Here is a 23,466-nt window from a genome sequence, read left to right on the forward strand (position 1 = left end):
TTTTTCCTCCTATTTGGGAGTCTGTACTTGTTCTTCAATAAATCTCCACCTTTGCTATACCACCTTCTGTCCGTGGTTTCTTTCTTCGACTCCAGCAGACAAAGAATCCAGGTTCCAGTCCAAAAATTCTGTATCATTAGCAAGCAGGACATACATTTTTTTAAAGTATTGTTATATCTATAAACTTCATATTATAAAGAAAATGGTTGATCACTTAAGAGCTGCATGAATTAGAAATGTTAATAATTGGCTTTGCCTTCATCTTCCTTCTTTCTCTTACCATTTCCTTCGTAGGTTATTGTGCTGGAAACTTCAAAGCATCTGTAGTTACCTTCCTGCCAGCCATGAATAGAAGCCATGAAAATGGGGGGAAATTGGCCTTGACACTATCTATCTGGTGAGTTAGCCAGTCCAAGAAAGCTTCTACTTTTGCACATCTTGCCATATAGCTTTTGTTTTCTTTTTTTATTGAAGCAAAAGCTCTTATTGTTGGCAAAAAGGCATAATCTATAGAAATCAATCAAAAGTTGAGATATTCAATGTCTGTGTAGAAAGTCCTCTGTGGGAAACGTTTAAATGTTTATGCAGCATATGTAGGGGAAGTAGAGTGCTGAGAAATTAACGTCTCTATGGCATGTAGAGGTTGTTCTCCTAGAAATCTTTGATAGAGGGGAACTAGTCAAGCTACTAGTACAGTGGTCTAGAATACAGAAACACTTTCCTCCTTTGTGACTCTTCAGCATTTAAGCCATGCCTTGGTTATAGAATTCATGTTTATTTATTATTTATTTGTTTGTTTATTTGTTTATTGGTAAAAAGCAATATCTCTTTTTCTTTTTCCTTAGTCTGTAAGTCAGTTGATATTTTTATAGCTGAAGTAGATTTCATTTAGTACATAGTTAGACATCATTGAAGAAAGCTGAAAAGCTATAGGCAGATGCTCCACAAGTTACAATTGAAAATATCAGAAGTCAGAAATGCATTTACTACACCTAGCCTACTGAACATCATAGCTTAGCCGAGAATAACTTTTAGGGTGCTCAGAATACTAACATTAGCTTATATTTGGACAATTATCTTGAATTCATCTAAAGAGTAATTGTCTGGCTCTTTCTTTTTCTCACCAGAATCAGGAAAAACAGATGGACATTTTGTAGATATGATGGAATGTCAAAACACAAAACACAATGTCCAAAATAAGCTGGCAACACAGTCCACTATAGAGGATCAGCGGTTTACCTTAGTGATGGCATGGCTGGCTAGGAGCCTTGGCTGGCTGACTCTGCTGAGCATCATGAGAGAATATCATATTATGTATCATTGGACAGGGAAAAGATCAAAATTAAAATATCTACCGAATGTGCATAGCTTTTACACCTTTGTAAAACTGAAAAAATGGTAAGTCCAACAAACCATTGTACTTTATGTCGGGTACTAGTGTGTGTGTGTGTGTGTTTTAATTACTTATAAGGAGCAGAATATTATACCTATATATACATTTTATATAATACATAAATTTATATATAAATATATAAATAGATATATAATATAAATTATATATATATATATGTGTGTGTATATATATATATATATATATATATATATATATATATATATATTCCAATGTTGATGCTGAAGTCCTGCCTATCTTATTCCCAGGACTTAGTGAACAGGGTTGGAATATCTGCATTCTTTTGATGAACCATTACAGATATCTCTGATAACCAGTCAGTTTTGAGAACTCCTTGAATTAATAATAGGAAATAAGAGAAGAAGTGACAATTTGCATCCAGAAACTCTAGAGTGATGCCACTAATAAATTAATTGAAAAATAAAAGAATGCTCAGTAATAAATGCCATTCTTTCTAGTGTACCAGATGAATTCTAATACAAACAACAACAAATTCCGCAGCTTCAAATGGCATTCCAACAGGCCTCAGGATCCTTCTGATTTCTTTTATTATCTTATTAAGCTTTTATATCATTTTCACTCAGCATGCACTTACCTCTGTCTCAGTTTAATGGATTTCCAATTGGGAAAATGCAATATTCAGAGCTTTCAGAAGCAGGTCGTTTCAGGGGTATGGCTTTTGGAAGGCTTCACTTATGCTCCTCTAACCACTGAAATATCAATGAGAGTGACTTAAAGCCAAAGTGACAGCTATACTTTCAGTGACTCTAAGACTGCATCTTTCAGGGCAAAGTGAACTCAGATGCCATCAGAAAAGGAAATAAGGGCCATGCCTAGCCGGACAGTTCATTATCATGATAGTTTTCTCTGGTGCTTCCAAATTCTCTTTGTGGATGGATCTGAATTCATAAGTTTTAATATGTATAGCTCTAGTTTACTTTAGTTGAGATCATTTCTAGAATAAGACTCACCATGAAAGTCCTTGAAATATATTCAAATTAATGGAAAGTTTTCATTGTAATATGTTATCCAAATGAAATCTCCTGAAAAACATAAATGAAGGTAAACCAAAAACAGAGGCCCTGTACAAGTTAAAAAATGCAGTCATTAGAATTGGATTTCTGGCTCTGGAAAGCAAGCCATTTACATTTTTGTGATCTTCAATTTTCTAATCTGAAAAACAGGGATAATAATATTTCTCTTAGATTATCAGCTTGATGACAAAGAGTAAATAGCTATAAAAAAGTATTTGGTGTGAGGTAAGCACACCATAAGAAATATCTATTTCATTGTAATTATTAATGATCACTGTGTTTTTAAATTATTCATGGAAGTTCTGAGAGAATATGTAACTATATTATTGTATGTTGTTTGAATAAATTAATGTAGAAATGTAAATCATAAGTGGCAAAAATCAGCATAGGATAAAAAAAACAAAAGAATAACATATGAACTAGATAATTTTAGCTGTTCTTAAAGAATTCATCAAAAGCTCACCTATTATTCAGTAAGGCTATTCATTATTTAAATCCCCTGGCCATAATTTTTGAGGTTAAATATAATTATTAAACTTATTTTTCCATTTTTTTAAAAAAAATCATGAGTGCATTTAGTAAAGTATATTCTTTTTTGAATAATGGGGCATATAAATATATGAAAATAAAGCTTCTGATATCACAGCTTATAAAATGGCAAGGAAAAAACTAAATAATAATTTTGTAAAAATAGTAAATAAAAAATAATAGAGGAAATAAAGTTAGATGCAATTAAACATGATGAAAGACTGAAGGCACTATATCCTGTAATTGAGAGAGTCACAAAACAAAAGAAAATGTTAAATGATCAATTAATTATAATTTGAGTCTTAGCAACAGATAATCAATCCCTTAAAGGATATTATTAAAGAACTTGAAGAGAGAGTAACATTTATACAGAAATATTTGAGGTATGATTATATTTTAAGCAGAGAGACAAGTGAGAAAAGAAATAAATCCTGGAGTAACAAAATTTCTTAACATGTTCATTGAAACCAAATACAATAGGCAAGACCAAGACTCCTGAGAGGAGTTGGAAACAGGATTAGGCAGACAGTGCAAGGTGTGAAAGGAAGGAGGAAATATGGATGTGACCATTGGAGCCAGCTAAGCCTGTTACGAGATTTCAGGGCAGGGGGAATAGGTTAACTGAGACAGGAAAGTTAAAACAAGGCCAAACTGTGTGGGCAATTTACAGCCAACTTGTAACTAACAAACCATTTTCTTCCCAGCCTAGGACACCAGAGCAAATGGTAAAAAAAGCCTCCCTAAGGAGGGAATGCAAAAAGGGTGAGGGAAGGAGGAAAGGAAAAAAGGGCCCTTTTACTTCCTAAACAGAGAAGACATGAGTCTCAAGACTTAGCAAGATAAAGTTGTCAGGTGCTTTTCATGAATTCTGGGAAGGCCACAACAAGATAAAAAAAGGGACCTTGAGAATTAACCTGTACCAAAATAGTCACGGAGGAATTTTGAAGTCTATAGACAGGAGGGTATATAACGCCTCAGACCCACACCCAAGTTGCTCTTCAGATTAGCTGAGAGCACGTCTGCTCTTCATGAGCCAGGTGTATAGGTTTGTGTGCTTTGCTTTTTCCGTAAGATGCATGCTTTAATTGCTTTAATAAATTGGCTTTTCACAACGCAGTCAAGGTCTCTCGTATACTAACTGATCGAGGTTGTGCGCCCAGAGCTGTCCTGTGGTAACTCCTCTCTGGTGTCCGTGAGAGGTGCCTATAACACTAGTAGGTAGATTCAGGCTAGATCTAGGAGTCCTATCAAACATTAATAGAAATTGATAAACAGTAGTTTAAGGTGCACATAGATTTTTTTTTTAAAAAAATGACAATACGTGTATACACGGAAGTGCAGAAATGGAGAGATACACAGATTAAAGGTTGTGTCAAGTGAACTGTACAAAAATACAAAAAATAAAGGCAAATTAGAAATTTGAAGAATGTATTTTAGCATACATAGTAGACATATTTCAGAATAGATTTTAAGAGTCAAAAAAGGATAAGAATTTTTTTAATGCTCTAAAAGACAAAATGGCCAAAGTTTATAAATGAAAGATTCATTGAGTAAGACATAAAAATTACTAATAAACACATGAAAAGTCCAAACAAAAGAATAAATACTGTAAATTGAAACAGTATAACTTTTAACATTTTAAGCTGATGAAGTGTCACTTTTAAATATGTTTTTATTGATTTTAGAGAGTGAGGAACAGAGAGTGAGAGAGAGAGAGAGAGAGAGAGAGAGAAATTTGAACCTGCTGCCTCCTGCACACCCCCTATGGGAGATCGAGCCCACAACCTGGGCATGTGTCCCAACTGGGAATTGAACCAGTGAATCTTGGTTTGTGAGTCAATTCTCAACTACTGAGCCATACCGGTTGGGCCTGATAAAGTATTATTTTAGTGACAATATGATATACCAATGAAGGTTCAAGGAAAGGGCCAGGTCACACACTTTGGGAAAGTGAGATAAATTTGTCCTTTATGAAAAATTGAAGAATATATATCAAATGGCTCAATGTTTCATGCTAGTTCAAGCAATGCTAAATGTAGAAATTCATTCTAAACAAATTATTATGATTATGTGCAATGATATTATCCTTAAAGATGTTCATTATATTTCTCATTTAATATGAAAATTTGGAACAATTCAAAATTTATTAGAGACAGCACAGGGTCATCAAGTATAACCGAACAGAGATTCATGTAAGCTATGATACAAATAGATAACCCTAGAATTTTGAAAAGTGGTGGTTTTAATTCAAATTCTATTTATATAATGATTGGAATAATCTATTTACACAAAACATTGAATTACATTTATACACTAAAATTGATGTTGATTAAAATGTTCTTAATGTGAAAGCATATTAATAATACATTAAATGAAAAAAGCAGCTTACAAGACAATGTACACATTACTCAAAAAGAAAATGAAGAGCCTGGACTGGGTTGACTCAGTTGGTTGGGCATCAGCCCAGGCACCTAAGGCTTGCTGGTTTGATTCTAGTCAGCTCATGCCTGGGTTGTGAGTTTGATTCCTGGTAGGGGGCATGTTTAAATTTTTTAAAATTTAAACAAATTTTAAAAATAAAGATAAATACACATAAAAATATACACACAAACATTTTCAGTATAAAAGTAATTAAATAAATACAAATAACTTTTTTAAAAATATTTGGATGGTATGAACCAAGAGTTTACCAGTTTGATTCCTGGACAGGACACGTGCCAAGGTTGCAGGCTGGATCCCCAGTAGGGGGCGTGCAGGAGGCAGCCGATTAATGAGATTAATGATTCTCACTCATCATTGATGTTTCTGTCTCTCTGTCCCTCTCCCTTCCTCTCTCTCTAAAAGAAAAAAAAATCAATAAAAACATATTTTAAAAAATAAAACAAATATATTTGGATGGTAGATCTCTTTTCATTTTATGTTCACTTTCCAAATACTCATTTTATTCATATAAGATTTCTTAAATATCAGTTGGAATGGAAATAAAGGTGTAGGTGGAGAGATTATTATAAAAATGTTTTGTGAACTTACAAAAGAATCTAGATTTAGAAATCCACAGATATATAACTTCTGGTAACAGAAGTTTGTGAGTTTTTCTTAAAACTTTCAGGAAATGCATTGGAATCTATAGGAAAGTCTATAGGAAAACATCAATCTATAAATGTGTGAGTGTTTTTTAATCTCATATACAGACATCTTGTCAAGTCAGTGTAGGTGAACATGGTAAGTCTATTTACATTTTTATTAGAACTAGAACTAGAATTTTACATTCCTGCATTGCCTGAAAGGTTGAGATTCCAAGTTCACCACCTCAGTTTACAGACAACAGAGGCTCTTGTTCAGTCCAATCAGAGTGCAAATTGCAATGCCTTTGCTGCATTGATGTCCCTGAGGGGGAGACACTCATTGAATAAAATTTCCTCAAGGGGATCTCAATTAGTCTTCTCAGAAATCCCTGATAAAAGTCAAAGGAAAATTCTCTAATTCTAAATTTAAATCCTACTGACAGACCCTTCAAAGATGAGAGGTTTTGTTGCCTCAAGTTTTAGGATCCATCTCAGTCTCTCTCAGTCAAGTTCCCATATCAAATGTCCAATTGTTTTTTGGAGTAAGTTACATTTGAATGGACATCTTTATAAGGTGATTACCCAAGAATCTTATTTCTATTTAGGCCTCACATTCAGATACTCACCCACATTAACACCTACATTTCAATGGAAAAAAATATATATTGCAGAGCAAACTTCCCTTTCATTTATAAGTATAAAGAAACATTGCAGTGAAATGCCATCTCTGATAATTTTTTTTCTTTTTATAGTAAAGCCTGAGCTAGAACACGGATTAATTTTGTCATGAAGGCAATTACCGGTAGTATCCAATATACTATCTGGCAAGCTATCCTAGAGATACCCTACAGAAACTATTTTGTTTGTTTGTTAATCCTCACCCAAGGATATTTTTCCATTGATTTTTAGGGAAAGTGGAAGAGGGAGGGAAATACAGAGGGAAACATTGATGTGAGAGAAACACCTGGACTGGTTTCTTCCTGCAGGAGCCCCGACCAAGGTATATGCCCTTGACTGGAATTGAATCCCGGACCCTTGGTCCCCAGTCTGACACTCTATCCACTGAGTCAGACTGGCCAAGGCCTGACAGAAACTTTCAATAGACTGAATTGAAAGGCTTGCATTGTATGGTTTATTAAATCCATTTGAGCTTGCCTGGTGTGGCTCAGTGGTTGAGTATAGACCTATGAACCAGAAGGTCAAGGTTCAATTCCAGGTCAGAGCTCCATGCCCAGATTGCACGCTACATCTCCAGTAGGGGATGTGCAGGAGGCAGCCAATCAATGATTCTCTGTCATCACTGATGTTTCTATCTCTCTCTCTCCCTCTTCCTTCCTTTCTGAAATCAATAAAAAATTTATTTTAAAAATCCATTTGAAATGCACACTACAAAAATCACCTCCCACACACACACACACACAAATAAAAAATAAAAAAGATGAGCTAACTTAGCACAGATAGGATACAGTTTAAGCAGAGCAGAAGAATCACACATATCCTGGATGTACACTCTTTACATGTCCTTCCTCATTGTGTAGAGGAGGCTTGGGACCAATGATACACCCATGTTCTATCTGATAGTTGCAAGGTGAGTCTCTGGCCACAGCTGTCCTCCCTCATGGCTGAGCAGCTCTGGGTTTTACGTGCTTCTGGGAGAGGACACTTGGCACCAGGAAGAAGGTCACTGAGCTTAATTAGGCCTCCTGATTATTATGTGGCTCACATGCCTCATGTATATGTAGTGTATCATAATTATTCATTGCCTTAGAGGCTGCATATATATATTTAATGCCTGATGAAGATTTAGTGTCTCTTATGTTTGGATTCTCATGTATATTAAGTGTCTCTGGTGTTTCAAATACATTTTGGCCTTTCATTCCTTTCAAACGTGTGCACTACTCAACAACTACTTATCGATTCTAACACATCTCATGAGTTTCATCAGACCCATCTGCTTTCTTTGTCCTCAATAGCAAACGTGAATAATCTGAAGCAATACAACATATGTGCTTTACAGATTAAAAATAACATTTTCATTGTTCTACTCCAAAATAGTAGACAAAGAGTCTTCTTTTATTTAAAAGTGCCCTTAAAATATAAGTGAGTCATCTTATATTGTAGACATTCTAGCAGAGTTCTTTCCTTTTTCTAAATAATAATTTTAACATTTTTCTTTGAAAAAAATCACATTTATTGTTTGAGCATTAGTGATTAGGAGGCTCAAAGATAATTTTTATTAGCTTATTAAGTAGCTATGCATTTTTAAAGATTCTAAATATCTTGAAATTTCTTGCAACACAGTAAATTAACATTGTAATTAAATTCAGCCTTAATTAACCTTTTTTCTGTGAGAAAATAATCATATCACAAATTTCAGTGATCCTCCAAGAATTTTAAGCTCCCTATAATTTTATTTTTAAAATTGAGTTTTATGTACTCTACAAGTATAAAATTTAAAACTTAAACTCTTATTTAATGAAGCTGTCTCCTTTTACAAAGATATAAAAATTAAAATCATAAGGCTGTTTTAAAATGAAAGTATAAAGAATGGCTACAATGTTAATAATGTTATAAATCTGGTATCATACTAATTAATGCACAATTTTAAAACAGTTTTTTTCTCTTTTAATTACTTTGTTACACAATAAAATATCATTTGGAGAGAAAATTTGCCAGAAAATATACTAATTATCATGCCATTCATCTAAACAATTTATACATATATATGTACAAATATATGTATCTATGTATCTAATGAATTTTGTGTGTTGGGGGTGGGGAGTAGGGGTCTTCCCACAAAACACCAATCAATTCTGGAACACCAGCTGGGTGTCCTACAAGTTTATTTGATTGTGACCCTATCTACTAGGAGACAACATCCGTTTCACAGGTTGAGTTCAGTCCTACAAAGCTTCCCTCCCCTGGCCCCATCCAAGTCCAGATGCCAGTCACAAGCCCAGATTATTACCTGTGCTTCTGACCTACCATACCTGTAGATGTGAGGTTCTAGTGACCCCCTCCACGGACTTTAACACCACTTGCACTTCTGATTGACTAGCTATATAAATCATAGCTATGACCCCTCCCCCCCCACTTTGGATTTGATTAATTTGCTAGAATAGCTCACAGAACTCAAAGAAACATTTTACTTGCTGGATTACTGGTGTATTATAAAAAGATGTAATTCAGGAACAGCCAGGTGGAAGAGATGCCCAGGACAAGGTGTGGGGAAAAGGAGCAAGTTTCCATGCCTTCTCTAGGCATGCTATTCTCTTTCAATAGCCAGGTGTTCACCACTGAACCCCATCCTTGGTTTTTATGTAGCTTCATTTCATAGGCAAGATGATGAAATCATTTGCCATTGGCTGTTAAGTAAACTTCAAGTCCCTCTCCCTGCCTGCAAGTTGGAATTTTCAACCTCAACCTTCCAATCTTAAAGTCAGTCTCCAGGCAACCAACCCCACCCTTAGGTGAGATCCAAATGTCACCTCATTAACATAACAAAAGACAGATTGATCTCTTTCACCACCTAAGAAATTTCAAGGGTTTTAGGATATCTATGCCAGAAACCTGGAAAGGACAAAGACCAAATATATATTTCTTATTATAAATCACAGTGGAAAACTAAGTGGCAATCACAATATTACAGTATACACACACATACCCACACACATGAAGATGACTCATTCATCTTTTATACTCAGTAACAATTCTTGGGGTCGTGACTTCCATATGAGATATCAATTTAATTATATCTTTTTTACTAGCTTTAGAAAGAAATACAATAAGGGCTTACATTGTGCTGACCACAAATGTACAATTTCAGGGAAATGTCAGAATATCCTGCTAATGAGAATTTGTATACTTGGACACACATTATCAGTAGCAACATCATTTTAGAAGCGCTGCAGCTCAAAAAAAAAGGAATATTATAAAATGGAACACACTTGGAACAACAGTGATAGTGAAGTTAGCAAGTGGCTCTCGTGTAGATGAAGACACTGATGTTCAGGATTTACATTAAGAAGTTAAAACAATTGTTCCCTGATCCGAAACAATAGAAACACATTCCAAATTATATTATATAGAGGCCTGGTGCAGATTCATGCACCAGTGGGGTTCCTTGGCCTTGTCTGTGGGGATCGGGCCGAAACCGGCTCTCTGACATCCCCCAAGGGGTCCCGGATTGCGAGAGGGCAGTCCTGGGGTGACACACCTCAGAATAGGGCTTCCTGCTCTCTGGTTCCGGTGCATCACCTGAGACCTTCCCTCTGCAATTCATCAGTCTGTTCCATGTTTCTGCATTGAGTGTCTGCTCCCTAGTGGGTAGTCAGTGCGTCTCATAGGTCTAATGGGTGAATGGTCAAACGGTTGCTTAGGCTTTTATAGACTAGAGGCCCGGTGCACAAAAATTTGTGCACTCGTGGGGGAGGGGGTTCCCCCAGCCCGGCCTGTGCCCTCTCGCAGTCTGGGACCCCTCGGGAGATAACGACCTGCTGGCTTAGGCCTGCTCCCGGGTGGCAGAGGGCAGGCCCAATCACTAGGTGCAGCCCCTGGTCAGGCTCAGAGCAGGGCCGATTGGGGAGTTGGGGTGCTGCCCCGTCATGCACAGAGCAGGGCAGATCGGGAGGTTGCGATGCCACCCTCAGTCACGCTCAGGGTAGGGCCGATTGGGGGGTTGGGGCACTGCCCTCTGTCACACTCAAGGCAGGGGAGGTTGCGGCGCCACCCCCTGTCACGCACGGAGCAGGGCCGATCAGGGGGTTGGGGCGCTGCCCCCTGTCACTCACAGAGCAGGGCCAATCAGGGGGTTGGGGCGCTGCCCCCTGTCACTCACAGAGCAGGGCCGATCAGGGGGTTGGGGCACCCCCCCTGTCACTCACAGAGCAGGGCCCATCAGGGGGGTTGGGGCTCTGTACCCTGTCACACTCAAGGCAGGGGAGGTTGCGGCGCCACCCCCTGTCACGCACGGAGCAGGGCCGATCAGGGGGTTGGGGCGCTGCCCCCTGTCACTCACAGAGCAGGGCCAATCAGGGGGTTGGGGCACTGCCCCATCACACACAGAGCAGGGCTGATCAGGGGGTTGGGGCGCTGCACCCTGTCACATACAGAGCAGCAGGGCGATTAGGGGGTTGGGGAGCTCCCCCCTATCAGGCACAGAGCAGGGCTGATCAGGGGGTGGAAGCGCCTTCCCCAAGTCACCAACAGAGCAGGGCGGATGGGTGGAAGCGCCTTCCCCTGTCACCAACAGAGCAGGGGGATAGGGAGGTTGTGGCCCCACCCCCTGTCACACACAGAGCCGCAGGGAATCAGGGGGTTTGGGCGCTGCCCCTGTCACGCTGATCCCGGTGCTGGGAGGCATATTACCCTTTACTATGTAGGATAGAGGCCTGGTGCACGGGTGGGGGCCAGCTGGTTTGCCCTGAAGGGTGTCCTGGATCAGGGTGGGGGTCCCCACTGGGTGCCTGGCCAATCTGGGTGAGGGGCTGAGGGACGTTTTCAGGCTGGCGGGTGACTGAAGCTCCCAACCGCTCCTTTTTTTTCTTTTTTTTTTATTCTGGGCCAGCTTTAGCTCTGAGGCTTGGCTCCAGCTCTGAGGCCTCGGCTGCTGAAAGCGGTATCTGGTTTGTTTGGGTTCTATAGTCGAAACACTGTTTCAACTCCAGCTCTGAGATCCCGACTGGCTGAAAGCAGGTTACTGGGGGTTTGTTTAGCTTCTATATTTGTAACAATGTTTCAAACTGCAAGCTCAGAGGCCGGCAGCGGCAGGCGGGGGAACGTTGGAGTCCTCCTTCACTGAAGCAAGCAAGCCTCATGTTCAGTCCTCCTTCACTGAAGCTGCCTGGCTGCCAGCTGCCATCTTGGTTGGCAGTTAATTTGCACATCGCCCTGATTAGCCAATGGGAAGGGTAGCGGAGGTATGGCTAATTACCATGTTTCTCCATTATTAGATAGGATAGATTATATGTATCTTATATGTTACTAATAAATAAGTATTATGAATGAACTAATGACTATTTCATCTGCATTCTTAAATATTCACATAGTCAAGTTGACCAAAAATCATCCATTTCTATATTTTAGTAATGAATATGAAGGATTACCTTGTATTTAAATTCACTTTAAAATCTAACATCAAAGTGATTATTAAAGTAATATAGAATCATTTAGGCACTTGAGAATAATATATGAAACTGTGAAAAAGTTTTCAAAAGTGCCATCACTTATTATTAACTGTCAATATTTTGTGGTATTTGCCAGACATTTTTCTAAACATATTTATATTTATGTAATTCACATCAAATATGTGTATGTATACACATGTTATATGTATGTGTATGTATTTATATGCAGCGACCTTTCACCATGTAACATAACTAGTAATGGAGTTCATTTTGTGCCAAGACAAGGCCGGTACCCCACCACAAAAAGTATAAAAAATTAGTTTGATTTTTGCTTCAGTATTGCAAATAATATTGCAGAGCTCCACTTAATACTCTATTTGAACTCCTCAAAGCAGTGCTGCCTTCGTAGGTTTATTGCTGCCAGTGTGATCTGATTAATAATTTTTCTGGATAACTTTGTATCAAATGTTATACTAAAATTTTGCTGAAACTGTAAAACTAACTGGCAATATTTTTATTTTTTAAATATATTTTTTGTTGATTTCAGAGAGGAAGGCAGAGGGAGAGAGATAGAAATATCAACAATGAGTGAAAATCATAGATCTGCTACTTTCTGCATGTCCCACAACAGGGATCTAACTTGCAATCTGGGCATGTGCCCTGACAAGGAATTGAACCATGACCTCCTGGTTCATAAGTGGTTGCCCAACCACTGAACCACCCAGGCCCGGCAGTGGCAATAGTTTTATTTAGAAAATATTATGTTAAATGTCTTCACGAAATTTCAGTAAATAAAATTCACTGATAATGTATGTTCTAAATCTACACAATTAAGATATATTTTAAAACATAATCTGCAACTTCAATTATTTATGATACTCTTTCTAAAGTTTTAAAAACACTTTACTAATTAATTTTAATGCACACAAACCACCGATCAAGTTAAAATAACCTCTCCCTCTGAAAGTTCCATTTTGTTAGTAATTAGTAATTAGATCATTCTTTAAATACCATCATTCTCCTGTTCCAAGCTGTTAGCTTCAGGTTAAACATCCAAATTTGTCCCCAGAGTATGAAAACGTGCCCAAAACTCCCAATACCTTCCAAACACATGCCAGTATGCACCTTGTTTGGTGAGGTATAAATAACAGAAGACATTTAGCCACTCATAATAAATGCCATTATTTTCAAATCTACAATCACATGAGACTTGGTGTAAAACAGAAGGGATATGTTAAAAATTAGTGCCCTCCCTTTTCCATTCAGGAGTGCGGGATCATCAGTGTATCTGGGTGAAGGATCATTCTCTCTGGCTTTTGGCCACAAAGCAATTCTGAACATCATTAAACCCCATACATTCTGGCACAACTGCTAGAGTCAGTTCCAAGAAGGCCCAGAGATGATCTCATAAAAAAATCGGGCCTTGGCTGTATCTGGCAGGGAGAGCAGAGGGAGCTGTGAAAAAAATGCCTCATTGGCATGTGGCTGGACCTGTGTGGCATCCACTGATGCTGTTTATAAAAGATGGTCCTCAAGGGTGTTCAGAGGAAGGGTCCACATTTTAGATGTTTCATCAGCCTCTCATGTCTGCAGGATTGAGTTGAGATTGCTCAAGGATTTTTCTCAAAGTTTTGCAATAAGGAACAGAATTTTTCCTATAGAGGCACAAGGTATAAATCACTTGGAATGCTCCTCTAACAACTGCTGCTCTAATCCCAAAGTGATTTTTCCAGTAACAGGTACAGGACACAGCAAGCCTGTCGAAACACACAGTATGTCTCATGAAGTTAAAGTGGGATTTGCTCATTCGGTTTGAGATTATAGCAGGACATTTATTCCATTATACACATGTTCATCAGTCCAATTTTGTCATGTCATTGCTCATCTCCATCCAGGTGTTGAATATTTCTTTGTAAAAAGAAAGTAAGAAGTGTGAAAATTCACACCGATTAATGAGGCGAGAGAATGAGTAATTCATCCTTACCTCTCTCACTAAACACAAATATTGAAACCAGGAATTAGTGGACTAGGAATAATTGGTAAGGTGTGGTGAAAAGCATGTAGTCAACTTTGAATGCTTCAGCTCCTAAATTATATGGCCACTTATAAATATAAAACTTCAAGAAATTATAGAATTATGCAAAATGATGGTGCCCATACCCTATAATTGGGAGAATTAAATGAGTCTCAATTTGTAGCATTTATGAAATGCCACTGGCCCACAGGAGATGCTCAATCAGCATTAGCAGTTATGATTAGTGATGTTCGTGCTGAATTCTCTAGTGTTAGTGTTGCTTTGTTTATATTGGTTATGTTGATTGGAGTTGTTTGTGTTACATTACCTAGCTTTACAACTTTGGAAATGTGTAGCCCGGGGAGTAAATGAGTTTCATTCTGCTATCCAGTCTCTACAATCTCAGTAGACTCTAAAACAAGCACCAAGTAACATAGCATATTCCTGAAGGAAATCTAAGAAGACAGAATCAATAAATGAACATCTGGATAATTTGAGCCAACCTGACTAAATGGATGATGTTTTACATGAATCATCTAATCTCCACAGCACGTATGGGTAAGTACACAAAAGTCCAAGACAGCCTGATACTGAGCCAGGAATTTTGTATGCTGGGTCTATTATTTGCGGAGAAGACGGTAACCCTACATGCTGGACTTTCCTGAGGAGATTAGCTGGTGCTGGGTTATAGTAAGTCAAGGTAATATTAAGTCGCAAAGAGCAAAGATCCATTTGGTTAATCACTATTGCTGCTCAGGACAGTTCTATTCTGTCCTGCTCTCAGTATGAGAAACTCATCAGGCTGTGACTAATATTTACAGATTTTACATTTACATTTTTTAAAATGGGCATTTTCCAAAGAATTGGCTCTATGCTAGTTGCTAATCACTTTGGGGAAATGTAGGTAGCCCAGTTTCCCATCAGCCAGCTTACAACCTTGTTGAAGAATGTGTGCATGAGAGACTTGAACTGATACCTATCTCAGGAAAAGAAAATTAAAATGTAATTGTCTATTGGCCAAGGGCACATATCTACTTGTGTTTTTAAATTATTTTTTACTGGGAGATATTAAATTGCTTAAGAATATATTATCCAAGTTTTTAGATTTAAGCAATTGGAAGAATGATTTAATAAAGATCCCTTCCTTTACATAAAAACGCAAAGCAAAATATTTTTTAAAATTTTAAATATATAACCAAGTTTGAAAGACAGAGGAGATATCTTCAGTACAAGATGCAATCAGGGACATCTCATGAGCAGAGCAGGAAATGTGGAATGTGAGTGAGTTCAAGAGCATAAAAATTTCAAATATAGGCTCACACAGCTCTTGCTGTTCTTGTTTGAGTATTTACTCAATTTTAAGGGAACTTTTTCATGGTTTATGACTTAATTTTATTTTGGTATTATGTAAAACATTTTCATGGTTCAAAAGTCAAAATCATTTAAAAAGAAACGTTCAGCCCTAGCCAATTTTGCTCAGGGATAGAGCATTGGCCTGCAGACCGAAGGGTTCTGGGTTTGATTCCAGTCAAGGGCACATACTGTATTTTCAGGCTCCTTCCTGGCCCAGATCCTGGTCAGGGCACATGCAGGAGGCAACCAATCGATAAGGTTCTTTCACACCGATATATCTCTCTGTCTTTCCCTCTTCCACTCTTTCTAAAAATCAATGGAAAAGTATTCTAGGATGAGGATTTAAAAAAAATGTTCAAGGAGGACTCACTGGCTTTTCTAACTTACCCTACTCCTATAGATAACTACTAGTATTTGCAACCAATTAACTAATCCCTGGTTTATACTTCTGATATATATGTATGAATATACACATATAAAGGGTATCCCAAAAATGTATATATACACTTTGAATAATGATAAAGGCAGTGTTAATTAAAATACATTTCATTTTCAAAAAGGAGCTATTAGCTGGTAAAGTATGTGTACATTTTGGGTCACCCTGTATATAGATATATGTATTACACCATTTGCGTACACATATGTGTATATGTGTGTTTGTGTGTGTATGAGTAAAAATAATTTAAAGAAAGTATGTTTTAATTTCTGTAGTGTTTTCTCATGAGTTGATATTGAATTTTGTCAAAACACTGTTTAACATCAATGGAGATAATCATATCGTTACTCTGCACATCAATTGATGTTGTGAATTATATTATAAATGTTTATATATAAATTACCTTTGAATTGTTAGAATACACACTTTGCCATTATATATTATTATTTAAGATTTCATTAGATTCTGTTTTATAAGAAACTATTTAGTATGTTGCATTGATATTCATAAGTAAGTTTGGTCTTCAATTTTCATTTTAATGTCCTGTTTTTATCAGGTTTAGCTTTCTTTTTTAATATGATGATGATAAAAAACAAATACAGTTTTCCATTTTTTCCCATTATAGTTCACATTCAATATTATTTGTATTAATTCCAGTTGCACAACATAGTGGTTAGACAATCATAGACTTTACAGAGTAGCCCCCCCCCCGCAAATTTCAAGTACCTCCCTTGGACCGTACATAGCTATTACAACATTATTTTTTTCCTCCATTGACCTCTCTCCAGCCACTCCCACCCCCCAGCACATGCCCTCACCCCCAATTACTGTGTCCATTGGTAATGCTTATATGCATGCATATAAGTCCTTTGGTTGATCTCTTATCTCCCCCGCCACTGCCTTCCCTCTGAGGTTTAACAGTGAGTTTGATGTTTCTCTATCTCAGGATCTATTTTTGTCCATTGGTTTATGTTGTTCATTATATTCCACAAATGAGTGAGATCATGTGATATCTATCTTTCTCCAATTGGCTTATTTCGCTTAGCATAATGCTCTCTGGTTCCATCCATGCTGCTGCAAATGGTAAAAGTTCCTTCTTTTTTACAGCAGTATAGTATTCCAGAGTGTAGTTATGCCATAGTTTTTTAATCCACTCATCTGCTGATGGGCACTTAGGCTGCTTCCAAATCTTAGCTATTGTAAATTGTGCTTCTATGAACATAGTGGTGCATAAATCCTTTCTGACTGGTGGTTCTGTTTTCTTGGGATATATTCCTAGAAGTGGGATTACTGGGTCAAATGGAAGTTCCATTTTTAATTTTTTGAGGAAACTCCGTACTGTTCTCCACAGTGGCTACACCAGTCTGCATTCCCACCAGCAGTGCACGAGGGTTCCTTTTTCTCCACATCCTCGGCAGCACTTGTTGTTTGTTGATTTGTTGATGATAGCCATTCTGACAGGTGCGAGATGGTACCTCATTGTCATTTTGATTTGCATCTCTCAGATGATTAGTGACTTTGAGCATGTTTTCATATGTCTCTTGGCCTTCTGTATGTCCTCTTTCGGAAAGTAAGTCCTTTGCCCATTTTTTGATTGGGTTGTTTATCTTCCTTTTGTTAAGTTGTATGAGTTCCTGGTAAATTTTGGAGTGTAACTTTCAAAGCTATAGTTATTTTATTTTAAAAATTGGGAATTTCCCTTTTTCCCTATACTCTGGAGCTATGTTAAATTATATTGGGATTATTAGTCTTTGAAAGCTTGGTAAAATGACCTCATCTAAACTTGATGCTTTTTCATGGAGGTAAAGTTCTATGATAATTTTATCTTTTTCTTACATAGACATTTTTACTAGAATATAGTGTGTCACCCCAAAATGTATAAACACACTTAGAATAATTAGAAAGGATGTTTTCAAAATTGAGCTATTAGTTATTAAAGTGTGCATACATTTTTTGGGGGGATACTCTGTAATATCCATTTCATGTAGGCTTACTACTATATTTACATGTTATTTGATTTCATCTGAAATGCCTCATATTGTTTTCACTTACATTTATTATTTGTATTATATATACTGAATTTTTTCTTTGTTTCTCTGTTTCTTTTACTTTCTTCTGTATATATTTTATATTCAAGAAAGTATGTATAGTTTTTCTCATGGTACACTTTTAATAATACATTTTATAATAACTTACACATTTGTTGCCTTACTTGGATTTCTAGTATTTGTTTTAACCATTTAAAATAAAATCTCCCCAACATCATTTATAATCTACACAGAAACCAATGAGTTTCATTGTTTACTTTCCCTTTTGTTTTTTGGTCACATTTTAAAAATCATTTTATTTTCATGTTTACCTGTCAGAATATATAATACTTACATTAAACCCTGTCCTTAAACCCTGTCCGCACCTTTGCTTTAATCTTTGATCTACTATGAAATATGTTAAATTCTCACCAGAATTCCCCAAACATTAATAGAGAATAAAAGTAAAATAAAACATTATTGGACAAACAAAAGTCAAGATTTATCATTCATAGACACTCAATGATTCAAGTACTAAAGGAGATTTTTCAAAAGAAGAAATTTTATACCAAATGAAGGTGTATGATACAAGGACAGTGATGATCAAGTAAACTGATAAATGTAGATAAATAAAAAATAAGCATTAACATTAAAATAATGTGAAAATAACAATGGTGACTAATTCTAGTGGGACATAAAGAGAAGATGGAGCTAAAATAGTAGACAATAGTAGCATGGACAATGAAAAAGGATAATTAGAAATAAACTATGTCAATTGCCCTACACTGTTTGTGAAGGTAAAAATAGTTATTAATTTTGAGTAGTGATGTCTTCACTAATTGTAAAAGACATATTTAGCCATTGCAGACCACTATGACATAGAGCAAAAAATAATAATATTCTACTAGAAAATATAATACAAATATAACGTCTACAATGCTATGCATTATTATAGGAAGCCTTTGGAGGAATTATATTTACCTTATATAATTTTAATATAAATATTGTTGATATAATTGAAAATCTTATGTTAGCTAAAAGAGAAGAAAAATAATTGAAATTTATATTGGTTATGTTGATTTTCTAAATTTTATAACATTAAAAAATACAAATACATAATCTCATATACTCATATCAATTTTAAAAGAAAGAATGGTCTAGTTTTCATATTTATATATTAGGAATTTACAATTGTAAAGAATACATTTTTCAAATTATAGTTATTAATTTATAGAGTTAACATTCAAACTCAATTTTTTATTTCATTATACACACAAACTGAAGACTCACTTTTAAAAAGTAAGCAAGATTTAAAATAAACTTTTAGAGGTCCATTCAATAACTACTGAATAACTGTTGAGTTGAAAGAAGAGAACCCAGGTCTGTTTTATTACTCAGGGATCTTAACATCACTCAGAGGATGACAGAACAGTTTTAATGTTGGAAATATAGTCATCTTCCCCAAGTACTCTGTTAGAGATGGAAAACAGAACTAAGATACCTTCAGTGTCTGGGTCAACACTTGTAACTTATATTCAGTTTATATACCCGAGTCTGTCAGAAAATATCTGCCACTAATTTATAGGAATGTTTTCAGAGTAATAACATTGATATTGCAAAATGTGCATCTAGATACAGAGAGAAAAAGACAACATATCTAATGATCAATTTTATGTAAAAAGGCTTACATTCATTGCTGTTATAATAGTTGGCAAAGGCCAAGGAACAAAGAAGTAATGTGTTGCCTTTTATAAAATCTGGTGGTATGTTTTATTACCAGATTGAAATAAAAGCATGCAGAAAGCCAGAGGGAGATAGGAGGATGGGAGTGTGAAAGGGAGAAAAAGAATGACAAGAAAAAGCCATAAGAATAGTAGTTGCTGCCGAAACCGGTTTGGCTCAGTGGATAGAGCGTCGGCCTGCGGACTGAAAGGTCCGAGGTTCGATTCCGGTCAAGGGCATGTACCTGGGTTGCGGGCACATCCCCAGAGGGAGATGTGCAGGAGGCAGCTGATCGATGTCTCTCTCCCATCGATGTTTCTTACTCTCTATCTCTCTCCCTTCCTCTCTGTAAAAAATCAATAAAATATATTTTAAAATAGAGAATAGTAGTTGCTTTCTGGTTTCTGTTGACAATTTCCAAAAATCTCCCAAGAAAAATGCAGAATGTCACTCTAGCTGGTTTGGCTCAGTGGATAGAGCGTCAGCCTGCTGACTGAAGGGTCTCGGGTTCGATTCCGGTCAAGGGCACATGCCTGGGTTGTGGGTTCGATCCCCAATAGGGGGCATGCAGGAGGCAGCCAATCAATGGTTCTCTCTCATCATTGATGTTTCTATCTCTCTCTCTCCCTCTCCCTTCCTCTCTGAAGTCAATTAAAATTAAAATATTTTTTAAAAATGCAGACTGTCAATCAACATATTTAGGGCCACCCTGTTAATGTCCCTAAAAAGGCCTGCAGGAGTGCCTCTTCTATCTGGCCAGATGGACTCTGGGCTCTATGTGTATCTGGTTTCCTCTGTCCCTTTATTTACATGGCACAATCTCCAAATCTAATAGAATGGTTAGAGAACCACAAGAAGTTGCCTTAAGGAGACAACCTGATTTACTACACATTCCACTCTTGTTGGTAAGCAAAATCACTAAGGCCCTGCAAAAGCTCCGGGGACAATAATTAGGGAAAGGATCCTAATACCTCTGAAAGGACATGCTCTAGTTAGAATGCATTCCCAGGAAAGCAGCTGACCTGTGATTCTCACTCTAAGCGGTATTCACTTATTTAAATGGATTGAGTTTTCCATGGAGAACTCAAGAAATCTCACATACGACAAAGGAAGTTATTTCATTACGGTGATTCCTAGGGCCTGACCGAAAGCAATTTGCTTAAAAGTTTGCTCAGAAAACTCAAAAAATCTGAGCCCCAACTGAGGAAGTGGTACTCTCTGGAGACATCCCCAAAATGAACATTAAAATAAGTAATTTTACTCAGACCTGGACAGCCTTTTCCTCCCCCTTTTATCTTGGCTCTTTTTCACTTTGAAAACAAGATGCTGATGATTGCTCCTGCCTGTACCCCCCCCCCGCAAAAAAAATGGGAGAAATAAAAATTCCCTTTGTACCCCTACCCCAAAGGCATTTATTTATCTTTCATTCTGAAATTTGTCCTTCTGGGATTCCATTTTGGTCACTCGTTCACCTTTTTGTTGCTACCCGTCTGATTTCAACAGTGTTCCAGAACCCTCTATAATCCTTTAAGTATGTGAGTGTATTGTTACACTGACTTTAGGTTAATTTAATGTTTTCTATTTCATAAGGCAGATTATTACATTATTTTGGGATAGAGAACAACACATGAACGCCTCCACATCTATCTGTCTACACCCTGTGCCAAAACTAAGAGCCAATCTTTGATGGTAATTTTGTCTCATGCAACAAACATTTTACAAATAAAGACAAAACATTGTTATGCCGGATGAAGACTCAGGAAAGGTTTTTGTTTTGTTTTTTTAATGCATGTGAAAACATATATATGTATGTATGTGTATATATATATATATATATAATGAATTAATGAATCCTGGCTCTTGTGACCTAACATAGGGCTCTTTGTGGAAAGAGGATTTCCAAAACTGTAATATAACACAGGCTGGGATAAATGCATTTTGAATCTAACTGGATGTAAGTGCATAGGCATTTATAAAAAAAAAAGAGAAGTATTTACTTGCTTAGGTAGTAAGAGAAAATATGCTCAAGGAATTAGTATATTTAGACAGGTCCAATAAATCAAGAAGAAAAAGAGATTTCCTATATTATTTGAACTGCAAGCTGCCAAGATGAAACAAATATTTATTGAACCAGCCACTATGCTAGTTCTGATCCATATGCTGATTAAAAGTCATTATCAACCCTATGGCGTAGAACAAACTAATTTTACGTACATGAAGACTAGGCAGAAGAGATAATTAACAAAGTGTCAGTTCATAATAACCGATATCGAAAGGAGGTCAGTATTATCCGGCGTCTTTTTCCCAAACCACATCAGGATATTTGTTTTTTCACATCTAGGCCTTTTGAATTGAAGTACCATTGCCTGCCGAGGAAAAGGACCTGGTGAGTAAAATAAATTTCATAAAAGGCAATAGGCGAGTGGAATATATCTTGTGAAAATAATACAGTTATTTTTCACATTTTACTCCATTAAGAGACTTTATTGAGCAGGACTGCTATAACTCTCTGAATTAGGAACATCTCACTCCATTTTCAAGGGCAAGTAGTGCATTCGCCGCAGGAGAGTGAAGGATTCTGACAGCAGCTTTTAGCCTAGTCTGTCTTCTTCTGAAGTGTGCATTTCCTGTTTTCACAGAAGGGGCTGGCATTTCTCCCTTTTTTATCCATTTATTCCTCATCGCTTCTATTCAAGGTTAATTTACCTTGAGAGCAAAGAAATCTCATGTTTTGTAAGAAAGAAAACTGAGCTGCAGTAACAGAAAAGGATTCTGTGTCATTTTTCTATTTTCACAAAGCTCTTCCCACATCAGTTACGCAGAGCAATAAGCTACAAAAACAAAGCTAGCGTGTACAATGTTCAGGAAAATGTTGGTAACTTGCTCTGTTTGCATTTCTTTGTCTTGATTTATAAGGCCGTCAGACTTAAATTAATGAAGTCCAATTTTTATACCTTTTTTATTATTTATAAAACAAGGATAGGAAGAGCATTTTTCCTCTTGTCTCTTAGCAATGTATCAGTCCCAGAATGAATGGATTTCTGCCCAGACACAAGTGGGTCATTCAGCTGGTCAACAAGGATGCTTCTTATGAGAGCAGATTTTTTTTATGGGGACAGCTGTCTAGCAGGAAGTATATTGCCATGTGGTGTTTTTGAATTTAGCAAAAGGCAGTCAAATACTCTTAGTAATGACCCACTTAATTTTATAGTCAGGACTTTTACATAGAAGTGTATTAATAACAATAAATCTGGATCTGGAATCAAGGTTACTATCAGGTGGTTGCAGACAAGACCAAAGTGTAAATAATAAATGACACATTTTTATATTTAAATAACATGACTTCCAGCCACTCTGCAGAAACACATAACCTTGAATGCAAACTCATTTCTTAGACCTTGGAGTCCCATCTTGAAAAATGCGCAACCACCAATTTACAATCGGCTTCTGGAAGAGATGTTTTCTGCTCTTAAATAGTGATGGAGTGATTTTGATTGTTTGCCTATGAAACCTTATAAGAACCAGCTTTTCCTAAGCTACTATGGGAATATTTAGCTCCATTTCACTCTCTGTAAGCGCCGACCTTGGGAAAAATAGGAAGTGTTTTAGTGAGGTCATTCCTAATGAGCAATGGCCATTTGGGGAAATGGGCCCATCTCTTTGCCATCGTGACAAGTTCTTTGTTTGGGGTATTTAACATGATGACTTCCATCCTATGGATACAAGTCTCTCGTATTATGCTAACGGTACT

This window comes from Myotis lucifugus, unplaced genomic scaffold, assembly GCF_000147115.1.
Source record: "Myotis lucifugus unplaced genomic scaffold, Myoluc2.0 scaffold_34, whole genome shotgun sequence".
NCBI lineage: Eukaryota > Metazoa > Chordata > Mammalia > Chiroptera > Vespertilionidae > Myotis > Myotis lucifugus.